This window comes from Tamandua tetradactyla, chromosome 4, assembly GCF_023851605.1.
Source record: "Tamandua tetradactyla isolate mTamTet1 chromosome 4, mTamTet1.pri, whole genome shotgun sequence".
NCBI lineage: Eukaryota > Metazoa > Chordata > Mammalia > Pilosa > Myrmecophagidae > Tamandua > Tamandua tetradactyla.
In genome coordinates this window covers 97,957,240-97,972,108 of record NC_135330.1, presented here as the reverse complement: position 1 = coordinate 97,972,108, position 14,869 = coordinate 97,957,240, and the positions used below count along the sequence as shown (strand labels likewise).

The 14,869-nt window shown below is 33.1% G+C and overlaps 1 long non-coding RNA gene across 7 annotated transcripts in view; it reads left to right on the top strand.

Annotated features, from left to right (window-relative positions):
- Positions 1–14,869, top strand: part of LOC143679216 (uncharacterized) — an 89,815-nt gene that overhangs the window by 41,105 nt on the left and 33,841 nt on the right. For 3 of the 7 annotated variants that reach the window (XR_013173597.1, XR_013173593.1, XR_013173590.1), the window contains 2 exons: positions 3,689–3,736; positions 4,055–4,241. The exons of 1 other annotated variant lie outside the window; for it this stretch is intronic. This is a non-coding gene — a long non-coding RNA (uncharacterized LOC143679216). Of the gene's footprint in view, positions 1–3,688; positions 3,737–4,054; positions 4,242–14,869 lie in introns of those variants that run through there. 3 more of the 7 variants (XR_013173595.1, XR_013173592.1, XR_013173591.1) reach the window with 1 other exon arrangement.

Genomic DNA, 14,869 nt, shown 5'->3' with positions numbered 1-14,869 from the left:
CAGGGATTTGGAGACACAAAATACCATACAATGACACCAACAATAGGGTGAACGGACCAAATCAGAAACCAATGATCCCATGCAACATCTTGCCACAGGACATAACCACAGAAATTATGCTGCATCCAGCCTTCCAGATGGACCCCAAATGGATCCAAACAAATGTTATACTCACCAGTGAGATTTCCAGAAACGAATGACTCCACCAATTTTTATATAGTTTTGGAGTCTGAGGAATTGGCCTGGTTCCTGGTCCTTACCTGGGGCAGAGGAATGTCTCTCTAAGGCCTTCCCCTAGGTCAGATCCCAGTTGCGGGGGCGACTCCCTGGACCTGTGGCCACCAAATGTCCCATTAGGGATGATCTCACTTGGGCATCCAAATGTAGTGGGGCGCACCAACAGAAAGACCACACAATATCAAATTGCAAGCCAATTAAGAGTCTTTATTAGCCAGCTGGCATCTGCCCTCCATCCCCACTATTGGGGGTACCAGAGTGCAGCCCCCAGCCTGATTTTTGTGCAGGTTTTTAAAGGTATAAACCACATCCTGGGTTGTCTGAAGCAAGTGAGCAAGCAAGCAAGCAGGGACAGAAGCAGAAAAGGAGCGGTTAGCTCTTTTGCAATAACAGGATGCTTGCTAGGTTTTGTGACCCTGATTTTTGCTAAGTTTTTAGCAATGGAAAATTTTCTCAACCCTTCACAATACATGATATTAACATTAAGAGAAGTTGAGTGATGTTTAATTGGGGAATCTTTATACTATTTTTGCAAATTTTTTTGTAGATCTAAAATTATTTTAAGTGATATGTTTTAAAAAAGAAAGGATAAGGCAACTTTCATGGATAAATCAACTAATCTATATATTATATAATTGGAATAAATGTATCTAAACATTTTGGGGGAAATATCAATGATTTTTGATCATCAATGACAAATGACTAAAATTTGTCATATATTAATTCCAAAAAGTTCTTCCTCTCCTATACCTCACAGCAGCTTCCAGAAGCCTTTTTCAACTCCTTTTTTTCAAATTTGTCATACGTAGTTTATATTTTCAATTTTTTAAAAATTAAAGTTTTAAAGGTATTTTTATAACTGCAATTAAAAGTCATGTACGTGGTTTGGTGCACTGGTAGTGGTAGAATGCACAACAGCGTTCATTCCCGGCCCATGCACCCAAAAAATATCATGTATATGGTTAAAACAAGAAAACACATTTGGACCCTGGAACGTTGCTTGCTAAAGTGGAACAAATATGAGACAAAAAATTCATCTTCACTAAAAATTAAAACTTGGGTGAAAGACAAGGCATTTATTCTTTAGTGCTAAAATCTGGAACAGATTCTACAATTAAGATGTTTTCTTACAAGTCTAAATGAAGCAAAGGCAACAATAAATAAAGAACAACAAAAGAAATAAAAGAGACATTTTTTCTAACGTTAGTGTCCAAACAGTTTTAGTAAGCCAACATGCTAGGCTGTTTCTAAATGGCTTCAAGTAAATCAAAAATGCTGCTGTTAATAAGCATTCACATAATCCATCATGCTGGGGGAGCATAACTGGCATAACCTATATTGAAAGCAATGAGGAGTGTCATATTATTGGCCTATGGCCATGTAATTATAGCTGTAGAAATCTAGTACAAAGAAATATTTTAATAGCTACAAAAGCTATGCCTACAAATACTATGGTCATTTTCTTACAAATGACTACAGATTTTTGTCCAATAAGAGAGAAGTAGGGTATTCATCTGAGGTCAACAATAATACCAACCACTTAGGATTGCTGTTTTAAAACATAACTGGAGCATAAAAATTTTCAATAGCATTCTTATTCACTGCCTCTTATATGCTGATTGGTTATAGCTATTGAATACTTTTGACATTATAATTTGTTATATTTCACATATACTTTATTTTTGACAGTCACTCATCTTTTAAATCTGTTCATGGTGTTTTTAAGTACAGAAGCTTTAATTTGTATCTAGATACACTATAAAAGCTTAATTTACTTAGCATTCTTTAAGAACCATAGTTTAATAGAATTGCAATCTTCCTAACAGTTTATAACTTGCTGGAGCAATTATTATCCCACTTTACAGAAGGGTAGACTGAGGAATAGAAAGGTGCAAACACCTACACAGGATCTTACAAAAAATGCAAGAAATGGTCGGACCTAACAAACACATATTTGAGAAATCTGAGAAACTTTAAAATATTAAGTATTTGGGAAAGGTTAGTGGTTAGTTATTATTGTGATCATCATTATTATCAAAAATAAAATTTCATAACATTTTCTTTTGGGGGTAATTCTTAAGTATGCACCAAACAGATTGTTTTTAGTAAAATTAATATTTTAAATCATCAATTTGTTAGAACTATGTCTCTCCATTTATTTGAGTTTTAAATTTCTTTCTGTGAAAATATAAAAGAGTTAATACTTTTCTTTATGTAGGTCTTCCACTTTTCTCCTCAAATTTATTCACATGTATTTTATAATTTATGTGGTTATTAAAAATGGATTTGCTTTTTCCTATTACGTTTTCTTATTAGTCATTCCTGATGCAAAGGAAAAGTAACTTTGTTTTATAATGATAATAATGCATGTTTAAAGGAAAATGACCTTTATTTGAGTACACCAAAATGTTTCTGCAATCAAGAATGTTTTTGTTCTGTACTCAAGATAACATCAAACTATTATGCTTGCATGGAGGTTTATATAAAGGTATTAATTTGGAATGAAAAAAAGAAAACTACACTGTTTTAAATGAGTAAAAATATTTTTAGAAACAATTAAGTATTTGTAATAACGAAATAATATAAAATTTTTCTTGATGACATAATTTTATGATTGTATTATATAATAGGAGAAACCATTTTAATCTTTAAACTTTTACAGTGGAATGCCATAGAAACATAGAAAAGAGCACATTATTAAGATGTAGAGCTCAATGGATGCATATTCTATGGAGGATGTTCCCTGTCATGAAAGCACTAAAACCAGATATCAATAACAAAGGTTAGTTAGAAATGTCAATGTGTTTAGAAATTATAAAATAATTTCTAATTACTCTAGGTCAAAAATAAAATGAAAATGGAAATTAGAAAAGATTTTGATATTTACTGGAAAACTATACCTATCCAAATTTTTTAATACGGCTAAAGCTTTTCTTAGAAGAAAATTTGTAGCATACAGGAAATTTATAGCATATATTTGAAAAGAAAAAATGCTAAAAGTCAACAAGTTAAACTTCAATTTTAACAAAATTAGGAAAAAACTTAAAAATAGACTCAATCTTATTACTTAAAAAAATATGGATAACAAAGTTTTTTGCCATTATAATGATCAAATGTAAAGTTTAATTTGCCAAGTTTATTTTAAGGAAAATAATTCTCTATCCTTGAAGACCAAGGTGAAAAATACTCATTTCTGACTAGAAAATATTGGCAATCATGAGGGCTTTGGTTATAACACACAACTTATACCTTTTTAAATTCTATCATGATGTATAAAGTTGCATGAAGTAGAAATTGGCAAAAATCTGGTTGGTAACCAATCCACAAGGGAAAATTATGGCCAACATTTTAAGTACTGTTAACCTGTAATAAAGTCAAAGAAAAAATACAAGCAGCCATGGATTGAGGAGAAATGGATAATGCTGTTTGTGTGTTTGTCTATTTTTGCTAGGCTGACTTGAAGCAATGGAATCATGCCACAGTTCAGAACCTATCCCAGGTAATGGTACAGTTTCAAGATAAAGATTCAAAGAAAGTCATAGAAATCAAATTACAGTTAGTATCAGAATAAGCCACCATTGTATTAAGTAAAATGATGAAACTTGGTGAATTTTTAAAATTTTCATATTTTACACATATTTGTGTGCTGGATTGAAGCTGTTATGTACCCAGAAAAGGCCATAGTCTTTTACCCCATTCCTGTGGGTGCAAATCTTTTGTGGGTGGGACCTTTTAATTAAGTTGTTTTCAATTGACATGACCCACCCAACTCAAGGTGGATCTTTTTTTTTTTTTTTTTTTTTTTTTTTTTTTTAAGGAAAGACAGAGAGAAGGAAGGAAGGATAGAAGGAAGGAAGAGAGGAAGAAAGGGAAACATCTTTTAAACATTTTCTTGTTTTATTGTATTTTGTTTCTCCGTTTTCGTTACATGGGCTGGGGCCGGGAATCGAACCGAGGTCCTCCGGCATAGCAGGCAAGCGCTTTGCCCGCTGAGCCACCGCGGCCCGCCCTCAAGGTGGATCTTAATCCTTTATTGGAGTCCTTTATGACAGCATAAAAGACAGCAAAAGCCCCTGGAGGAGAGAGAGAGAAAACACCCAGAGAAGTTTGAAGAGAGCTCAGAAAGAAAAGCCCTGGGAGAAGCAAGCAAGGACCCACAGAAGCTGAAAGACCCAAAACTTGAAAGCAATGAAACCCAGAAGAGAAGGACCAGCAGATGCCAGCCACACATCTGCCAACAGAGGAACCCCAGATGCCAGCAGCCTTTCTTTGGAGGAGATATCATCCTGTTGATGCCTTAATTGGGACATTTTCATGGTCTTAGAACTGTACATTTGTAAACTACTGAATTCTCATTGTGAAAACCAACTGTTTACTGGTATATTGCATTCTGGCAGGTTTAGCAAACTGAAACAATTTGTTTCTCCTAAAAGTTTGTTCAGTGCAGATATTTTAATAATATGCCCAATAATTAATAGAATGCTATTATAAATTAGCAAAGCCCATGACCAAAGTCTATAGGTATTGATGTTAAAATGAAAGCATTATTAATTAAATAAAAAATTAAATAAAAAGCAGATTAATTAAAAGAAGCATAATATAATTGTGCTCGAATAAAGCATAAAAAAACCCTATACAATACCCTACTTCATTTATGTGTTTGTTGCAGACCATGCTTACTTACATAGGTCTATTCTTTAATATTGTTCAATAAGAAATCTGAGAAAAGATAACTTCTGGAGATCTTATATCTTAAAAGGAGGACATAATTGCTTCATTCTCATTTCCTGGATTTTCTGTTATGGGATATTTAATGTACACTAGTAATTTAACCATAATTTTCATAAGTTTGAATCCATATAAAGTTAGGTGAATGAACATTTACTTAGTGGTAAATATACATTTAGCTCTATACCCTCAAAAATAACCTGCTCTCATTTTACAGATGAGGGAAATTAATCTCAGATAAGTCATATTATCTTGCCAAGGTCATAAAACTAAGTGATAAACCAATATTCAAACACAGTTGAAAATACAGAAAAACAAAAGATAAAACTCCTGTGGTTTCAGACCTCAAACATAAATTATGTTCTCATACAGATAAACAATTCTGAGTTATATACCAAAAAAATTGTTTTGCTCATTTGTCCATCGCATAGCTGTAGAACTTTGAGAATGACAAAAGATTTGGTTACCATCCTAGAGGTTGACAAACTAACATCCTGAAACATGATGAGGCAGAGCTGCTGAAACTTTTGAGCATATGCAACTTTTCCACAGACCTGCAAATGAGCTTGTCCCCTTGTGTGTTCAACAGCAACATAAAAAAAGAAAGCTTTAATTAATTCTTTGAGGTCACTGAATAATCAATTAAATGCATTTGAAAAGTGTCCTACTTGTCAGAGAATCTATTATTTAGTGATCAGTGGCTAAATTCCTACAGCATAATTTATACAAAATTAATGGCTTTTTAAAGAAAAGCTTGACCTCTATGTTGACACAATTTGTCCTAACCTGCCCACTCCCTCCCTCCTCCAAAATGAAAGCAATGATCATCATTATGTAGTGGAAAAAAGCACTGACACCTCAATTTTGGACTTCTCCTAGGCTCAAAAAAATGAACCAATAAATTCCACTTGTTTAAGTATTTGTTTTAGTAGCTAGGAAACTCAAACAGCTACGTATCACTCCAATAAATGCCTGCCCTTCCTCTGGGGCTCTGTTGGGTTCTGGGTGCAAGTTTTTGCCACTTCCAAGGCCAACTACTGTAATCTTACTTGTCTTCAGAAATACCCTCCACATTATTCTATACACATGTGGTTTTTATTTTTCTAAATGAAAGCAATAACCTCTACTTTTTCTTATCTTGATCATATACAAAACTGTGCAGTCACTTAGTTCAGTGGAAGGCAGATGGAGGACAGAGTAAGGAAAGATCAGATTTTTAGAAACATAATGTTGCTTGCCACTTTCCAGGAACTGGGGTAGAAAACAGAGCAGAGTCATTCTTCCCTAATGGGATCACAGCAACAAATAATCCTGGAGACTAGTTTTCTTCTTAAAAATATACCTTATTACATGTTTTATTTTGAAAAATAAGGAAAAAGTGAAGTAGAATACTAATTAAATTTTCTCGATTTTCCCCTTGAGAAATTTTTGACCTTATCTAGGACAGCTCTTCTATTTTGTAAATAATAATCAAGAATTAAAGCCCACAATGCTAATCATAATGAAAAAAGAATAAAAGGGATCATTGTTAACAGCTAAAAATGTATACTTTTTATGCTAGTAAAATCTGACTTCTGGAGATAGGGATTTATTTTCAATTTGCCTCATACTTCATGTTACAAAGTACAACTCTAAATTGGTTTATACAATGAAAAAGTACTGCAGGTTTGGTGTGTACTGCCAACAATAATATTCTGGGGTCCCCTTGTGTTTTCAACAGCAATGGCAGGAAGTAGTTTGCCTGTTCTAACCTCTTACTATCAATTTACAACAGACAGACTAGGTTTTACTGCCATGATCCAATGTGCTGATATTGCTCATTAATATAAAAGTATTGTCCATAAAGCTATGGTGTATAAATTAGGGGATATATTTCACAAATCATTTTCCAGGAAGTTATTACAGTAAAAAAAAGATCTAAATGGGAGAGTTTGATGCCTATTAATTTCATACTCAATATTAAAAGCCATTAAGAATTTTTAAGAATTTTTCTGTGTTTACTTCTTCAAAATAAACAAATTCAAAATGTTTTAGCTATATATGACCACGATAATAATAATGACAGTATCATTATTACATGTCTGTTATTTTAACACAAATTTGTCTAAGAATTAAGAAACTGCATACACTTATTTATCTCAGAGGCAACCAGGTAATAAATTATATGTATACATTTTATAAATAAAAAAATAATTGAGATTCAGAAGGACTTCTGCTTCTGAAATGATGGAGTTTGTACTTTTACCTGATCCTCCTGCCAAGTACATCTAAAACCCCTGGACATTATATGTAAAACAAACATCAAAAGGCTCTGAAAATCTGGATAGAAGAAAGCAGAATTGCAATATACCTCAGGACCCAAGGAAAAACAAGTGGTGAGATCACTGGGATTTCTTTTGACCTCATATGTATTAGACTAGAGGCAAATGAAACTATCAACCTGAAAAATCCAAAGGCCCCACAGACAAAAAAGCCCTCCCCAAATCCAGGTCTCTCTACCCTAAAGACAAGGAAAATCCTAGCCAAGCAAGACAGACCTCTTGCTATTGTACTCCATTCAAACACCACAGAAAATCTACAGCCCTGTTCTACCCATACCAGCAAAGGCAGAGTGGGAAACTAAACCCCACCCTCACCAGGCTGTGATGAAGGACCCAACTCTCCAGCCCAGCAGTTTTAGAGAAGTCTATGCAGGGAGCCAGGACTTTCTCCTTGCCAGGCAGCAATGATCCCCGCACCCCCACCCCACTGTGTCAATGGGGACTCCATGAGGAACCTGGAATTTCACCCCCAACCTTCACCCTCCCCACTGAGAAAATATCAGAGAAAGACAAGTCGAGAGGCAGAACTTTCACCTTCAATGAGGTCATCCCCCCCAGGCTGGAGTTAGCATGGCACACATCTGGAGCCCTCCTGCACCTCCCAGCCAAAGAGAGAGATCATGGAGGCCTAGAGAGGGGCTGGAACCCCTGTCCAGCAGTAACAAGGAGCCCTCCCTGCTAGGATGTCAACAGAGATTGAGTAGACAACCTGGACTTCTACCTCCACCTGGCAGTTAAGAGGCACTCCCTTATCTTCCTCTGCTCACATAATGTTAAAGGAAGCCAGCTACAAAGGACAGTTTAAAAAACATCAGTCTCATGATACCCAAAATTTCTGGGTTCAACTGAAAATCACTTGCCATTCCAAAACCAGAAAGATCACAAACTGAATGATAAAAGACAATCATCAGACATCAAAAACAACACAACAAGCGTGTTCAACTTTCTGACAAAAATGTGAAAGCAGACATCATAATTTGTTTTATACATAATTATAAACACAGTGAAGCAAATGAAAAAAAATAAAGTCTTGGGAAATAAATATGTCATCTCAGCAGAAAAATAGAAGATATAAAGAAAAACAAATGGAAATTTAGAACTGAGAAATATAAAAGAAATAAAAATTGCCAGGAACAGTGAAGGACTTAATATAATGATAAAAGAGTCAATCCACCAAGAAGACATACCAATCCTAAAGGTATGTGCAGCAAGCTACCAAAGGGCTAAGAGAAATGTACAAATTGACAATTATAACTGGAAACTTTTACACTCTTTCTGACAAAAGAATTGATAAAACAAGCACAAAAAATCAGCAAGAATATAGAAGTACTCAAAACACCATGAACAAAGAGGGTCTATTGACATTTATAGAATATTCTGCCAATCAATATCAGAATATACAATCTTTCTTAGTGTCCACAGATCATATGCCTAGACAGATCGTATACTGGGGCCACAAAACAAACCTTAGCAAATTCAAAATATATGAAATCATGCAATGTGTGATTCCTGACCCACAGAAAAATCAAATTAAGGATCTGTAAAAGGAAGATAACAGAATTCCCAAACATGTGGAAACTACAAAACATACTTCTAAATAACCCATGGGTGAAAAAGAAATCTCAAGGGGAAAAAAAAGAACGTTGAACTGCAGGAGAATGAAAATACAACATATCTAAATTTGTGATACAGAGCCAAAGGGAAATTTATAAAATTTCATGTATATATAGAACAGAGGAAAGGTCAAATCAATTATCTAAAGCCCCATCTCAAGACCTAGAAAAAGAAAAGCCAAATAAACTGAAAGCAAACAGATGAAGAAAATAATAAAGAGCAGTAATCAATGAAATTGAAAATAGTAACACAGTAAAGATAATCAATGAAAAATAGAGTTGGTTGTTTGAAAAGATCAATACTATTGATAAGCCTTTAGCAAGAATGATAAAGGGTAAAGAGAAATGACACAAATTACCAGTGAAAGTAATGAAATGGTACAATCCTATAGAACCTGTAGATAACACAATGATTATATAAAGGAACACTATAAACTAGTCTACACATATTACGTTTGATCACTTAGATAAAATGGACCAATTTCTCAAAAAACGATCTGCCAAAACTCACACAATATGTAATAGAAAATTTGAATAACTCTATAGCTATTAAAGAGATTTCTATCCCAAATTAAAATCTTCAGATTGGTTTCCCTATAGAATTCTACCAAATTAAAAAAAAAAGAATTAACATCAATTTTATACAATTTCTTCTAATGAATAGAAAAGAAGGAAAGACTTCCTAATTTATTTTATGAAGCTAGTATTGCTTGGATACCAATAGCAAAGATAGTATAAAGCAAACTGCAAAGCCTTATCCCTCATGAATATAGATGTAAAAATACTCAACAAAATACATGCAGACAGAATTCAGCAACATAGAAACATAATTATACATCATGCCATGATCAAGAACTTCATTCCAGGGAAGAAAGGCTGGTTCAATATTCAGAAATTAATAGTCCACCATATTAACTGGCTAAAGGAGAAAAAATCACATGCTTTTATCAGATGATACAGGAAAACATTTGACAAAATTTTTCAATACCCATTCTACCATAAAAAACTTTCAGAAAAACAGAAACAGAGGGAAGCATTCCCAGTTCACACAGAATCCCTAAAAACATTACAGCGAACATTATATTTAATGGTAACAGACTGAATGATCCCCTCTAAGATTCCCACACTCATCATTCTTATTCAATATACTGCTGGAAGATCAAATCTGTGCATTAAGTCAAGTAAAGGAAACAAAAGACATTCATAATGGAAAGGAAGAAATAAAATTGTCCCGTTTCACAGATGACATGTTTATCTATGTACAAAATTCCAATGAATCTATTTTAAAAATCCCAGAACAAATAAATGAGCTTAGCAAGGTCAAAAGAAACAAGATAAAAATGCAGGAATCAGCTGTATTTCTTTTAGCAATGAACATATGGGCACTCAAATAAAAATACAACATAATTTATAATCACTCAAAAAATACTTAGATGCAAATCTAACAAAACATGTGCAGGGCATGTGCATGGAAAACTACAAAATGCTGATGAAAGAGAACAAAGAAGATCTACATAAATGGAGAAACATATTGTGGTCATGGATTGGAAGACTCGGTAAATATGTCAGTTCTCCCCAAATTGATCTATAGGTTTAATCCAATTCCTATCACAAAGTCTCCATGAGATACTTTATAGCTATAGATAAGATTATATTAAAAATTATATGGGGCTCAGCAGGCAGATTTCTCACCTGCCATGCTAGAGACCTGGGTTTGATTCCCAGTGCCTATCCATGCAAAAAGAAAAAATATATATATGGAAGGGCAAAGAAACTGGAAAAGCTAAAACAATTTTGCAAAACAATGAAGTAGGAAGAATCAGTTTACCTGATTTCAAAATTTAGTATCTATAGTTAACAAGATTAGTATTTTCAGAGGAAAAGATACACAGATCAATGGAATGGAATAGAGAATCTAGGAATAGACCCACACAAATATCCCTCCTTAACTGATTTTTGACAAAGATGAAAAAGCAAATAATTGAAGGAAATATAGTGTTTTCATCAAGTGGTGCTAGAGCAATTCAACAACCACTGGCAAAAAGAAAAATAAACCTCAATCTAAATTCACACACTACACAAAACTTAACTGAAAACTGATCATGAACTTACATGTAAAATATTCAAGAAAAATAGGCGGAAATATTTGGGATCTAGTATTAGGGAACAAGTTCTTAGACTTGATGCCAAAATCATTATCATAAAAAGGAAAATTTGAAATATTAGATTTCAGCAAAATTAAAAGTGTTTGGTCTGCAAAAGAGCTGGTGAAGATGATGAAAATACAAGCTACAGATTGGGGTAGAAATATTGGGATAGAACCCATATTTCCAAAAAAAAGACAAGTATCCAGAATATATAAATAAATCTCAAAACTAACAATGAGCAAAAGCAATCCAAGTAGATCATAGATAAAGAATATTAAAAGATAGTTCCCTTAAGAAGATACACAGATATACCTTCAAATGAGCTACTGAGACTTTCTGAGGGTCAGCTTCTCCATTGATAAAACTAGAACATTAATAAGCATAGAAAATTTTGAAGGATCAAGAGAGATAAAAGACATTGATTAATGTGGAAAAAGTGAATACAAATTAAGTCTAAATTTATCTTTCATGCCCCAACTTTTTATTATAGAGAAAGACTCTCAAGTTTTAATATATTTGACTATAGCATGTCTTTTTTATTCTACAATTTTGAGTGTCTTACAATCTTAACATTAACAAATTAAAAACAGATAATTTTCATTCTTAAAATTTAATTCTTCCTGGTGCCTGCCCATGCAAAAAAAATCAATTCTATGCTTTTCGAAAAGACTAAATGCATATTTTTTCTGAGTATTCTAATCAATGTCTAAGAAATTTACCAGCTTGACTAGATTCAGACTTTTCAGATTTGGCTCAATTTAAGCTGAAATATATATATTAGACTTCCTGATGGAAATGTTACACCTAGTTCCATTACAGATTTGCATAAGAACTTTTTAAAGAAACTATGCTTTTGAGAGCATTGTCCTATTATGTTTGTAGGGCAGTTGACTAAGTCCTTTATTTTCCTAACTCTAAGCTAAATGCTTTGAAGCACCAAAGTGCTAATTTCCAACCCTTTTATTGACAAACTTACACTATTTTATTTATGTCCTCATTATAAAAATAAGGCACTTTTATTGTTATATTCAGAAGCCTATATTTATAGATACATATATTGTTATATTTGTAAACAGTAAAATGGAACTGTTCTAGAATATTACAAATAATTTAATTCATACAGAAATTCTGTTCAGGCTAAAAATAAAGTAAACAGATATTTCAATCTATTATATTAATATAGGCAAGTATTTTTATCAAATCAATGTTATTTTAGAAAATACAGTCATCTAAAGTTACTATCCTGCAATACACAAATGTCTTTAGTTTTCCTGAGGAGTTTACATAATCTGAAATCATTCATTTGAAGTCAGTCCTTTGTGATCTTAATTTTGAAAGACTTTAAAGTAAGTTAAATAGAGCCAACAGGCAACCTATATGCATCAGGACCTGCAAGTAGTAAACCTCTATTCCATAATTCTATTGCAAGGATTTATGCATTCTTCATCTTTATTTTATTTGCTGGTGATATCAAGATTGCCATTCCCTTTCATTCTCAGAGACTACTTTACATGTTATGTTTTTCTGTTCTACTTTATTAGACTGGCCTATAGTTTTTTAAATTTTATTGCTCATTTAAACAAATCAGAGGTTTGGGGTTCAGTGTTTGGACTAATTGGGGATGAGGGGTTTTGATGAACTAATTTCTGTTTTACACTTATAAAAGTTTGATCTATTCTGCAACTTCATTTCATTGTTTTTCCTATATTAAGTCCCATTTTTTGGTCCTTTTTACTTGCTAATGTATATCAAGTCTCTGTGATTTTATGCAACATAAGGTTTAATTTGTGGCACTCTTTGTCATTCTGAATCAAGCTCTGTAAATTATTTAGATTATTTTTTAACCTAAGAATTGCTTGAAAAGAATTGTTCCTTCTTCTATTTTTTAAAAATTTCCTAAATGTAGACTGGGACTACTCAGGTAGAGAATATACATCTTTTTGTTGAGAATTTCTATTTTTAATTCATGATGGCATGGAATGTAGCCAATATAAGCATCAATTTTGGAAATGTTTAAGGATTTTTTGCAAGACCTTATGCATATCTAATGTTTGTAAACATCCTAGAAGTCTATAAAAAGTTATTCTTTCTAAATTGAATTTGCTAATCTCTTGGAATAATATCAGCTATACCCCCAATTAATTCTGTTTTGTCTTATTGGCTACTTTTGACAGAAATGTGGCACCAGTGTAAATTTGTCAAATTGTCTTTATATTTCTACATTTTTATTTTGTTTTATTTTGTTATATATGCTTCTGGGCCTCTTCTGTTTATTGGTTAAAATACTTCAATATTAACTTCTGGCAGAATGCGTCTTTTAAAAATAATTTTTCTTTGTAATACATTAGTCTTTACATTATACATTATCTAATTTAAAAAAATCATTTAGTTTATTTTGCCTGCTCATTTGCTAAAATAACTTCATCTCCCTAACTGGTCTTTTCTTGTCATTTTAAGCATAGTAGAGCTGGAGTTTGATGCTGATGCTGTTGTTTGTATGTTTGTTAAATTTGAGAGGCCTCTTCAAACTGATTTATCGGTGTGATACACTGAAGCTACAGTGGGGTTTGTTTTTCTTCTTTCTCAGTATGTTACCCATAGTAACATTATACTTCCCCAAACCCCACTCAAGGAAATCCTCACTTTACATAAATAACTGTTCTCTCACATTCAGAGAGGTTGCAAAGACTGAAGCCAGCAGAGGGTGAAAGGAGCCCAAGAAGACCCACAATTTAGCAAACTGACCTATATCTCTCCTCTAAGTGGCAGAATTCTTGCCTACCATGCCAGAGACTTGGGCTCAATTTGGAGCCTGCCTGTGTCAAAAAATAAAATATGTCCTCTCAGCATTAATTTCAGTTACAAGATTTGCTGGAAAAATATGTTGTAGTTAGTCAAATATTTAGCTATTCGGTACCCAGAAAAGAGCTGAAGAAAAATAACTAAAATGCTTTTTCCTTGGTCTTGTTTACAATTCACAGTTTTCTGTTTGGCACTCAAATGCAAAGTTAGAAATGGTATACTCTGCCAATAAATTACTTGTGTTTTTAATTTCATATCATAGGCCATCATTAAAGTACATTTTAAACTGACTTTCTTTGTAAGACATCACTTTTCAATTATATATATTTTCACCAAAAAATATAGAAAAGGAGATTTTTTTAAAAAAAGAGTCAGTGCTAAAACAGAACCTTTAAAAGTAAAAGCCCACCATCTGTAGCAGGGGATACTCCATGAAACTCAGGGGTATGTTATTACCCAACTGTCAACATCAGAAAATGTGTCAAGGGGACAGATGCTAAAATTGGAAAGTCTCGTCTAGGGCATGACATCAGAGTCCTATCATTTCTCTCTAAAAAAGCATCAGTTACCATAGCAGCAATGAAGTATCATGAAGAAAACAAAAGCACTCTCCCTAGGGAATAATGGTTTTCATTCAATAGCTATATTGCTAAAATTCTATGAACAGAAATTAACATATTGGTTTGTGAGACAGGATGTAAAATCTATACTGAACAAATTTCCAAGAGACCAGGATGTATTTTTTTTAATAATTGAGAACATATGATTGATCAGGAAAATGATAATAGAAGCCATTACCAAAAATAGTTTCCAATGACAGTGTAAAGTTGAAGAAAAACAGTAAGGGTATCTCTCTCACTAATGTAACAACACACTGACAAAGATCTGCGAATGAAAACTGATTACTCAAAGACAGCATCTAGCACTAAAAATGGAAAACATCTATAATTAGCACCAATTATATGTAGATCAATGGCCCAGAAAGATAAGTATACTACAGTAAAACATATCCCTGTGCCCA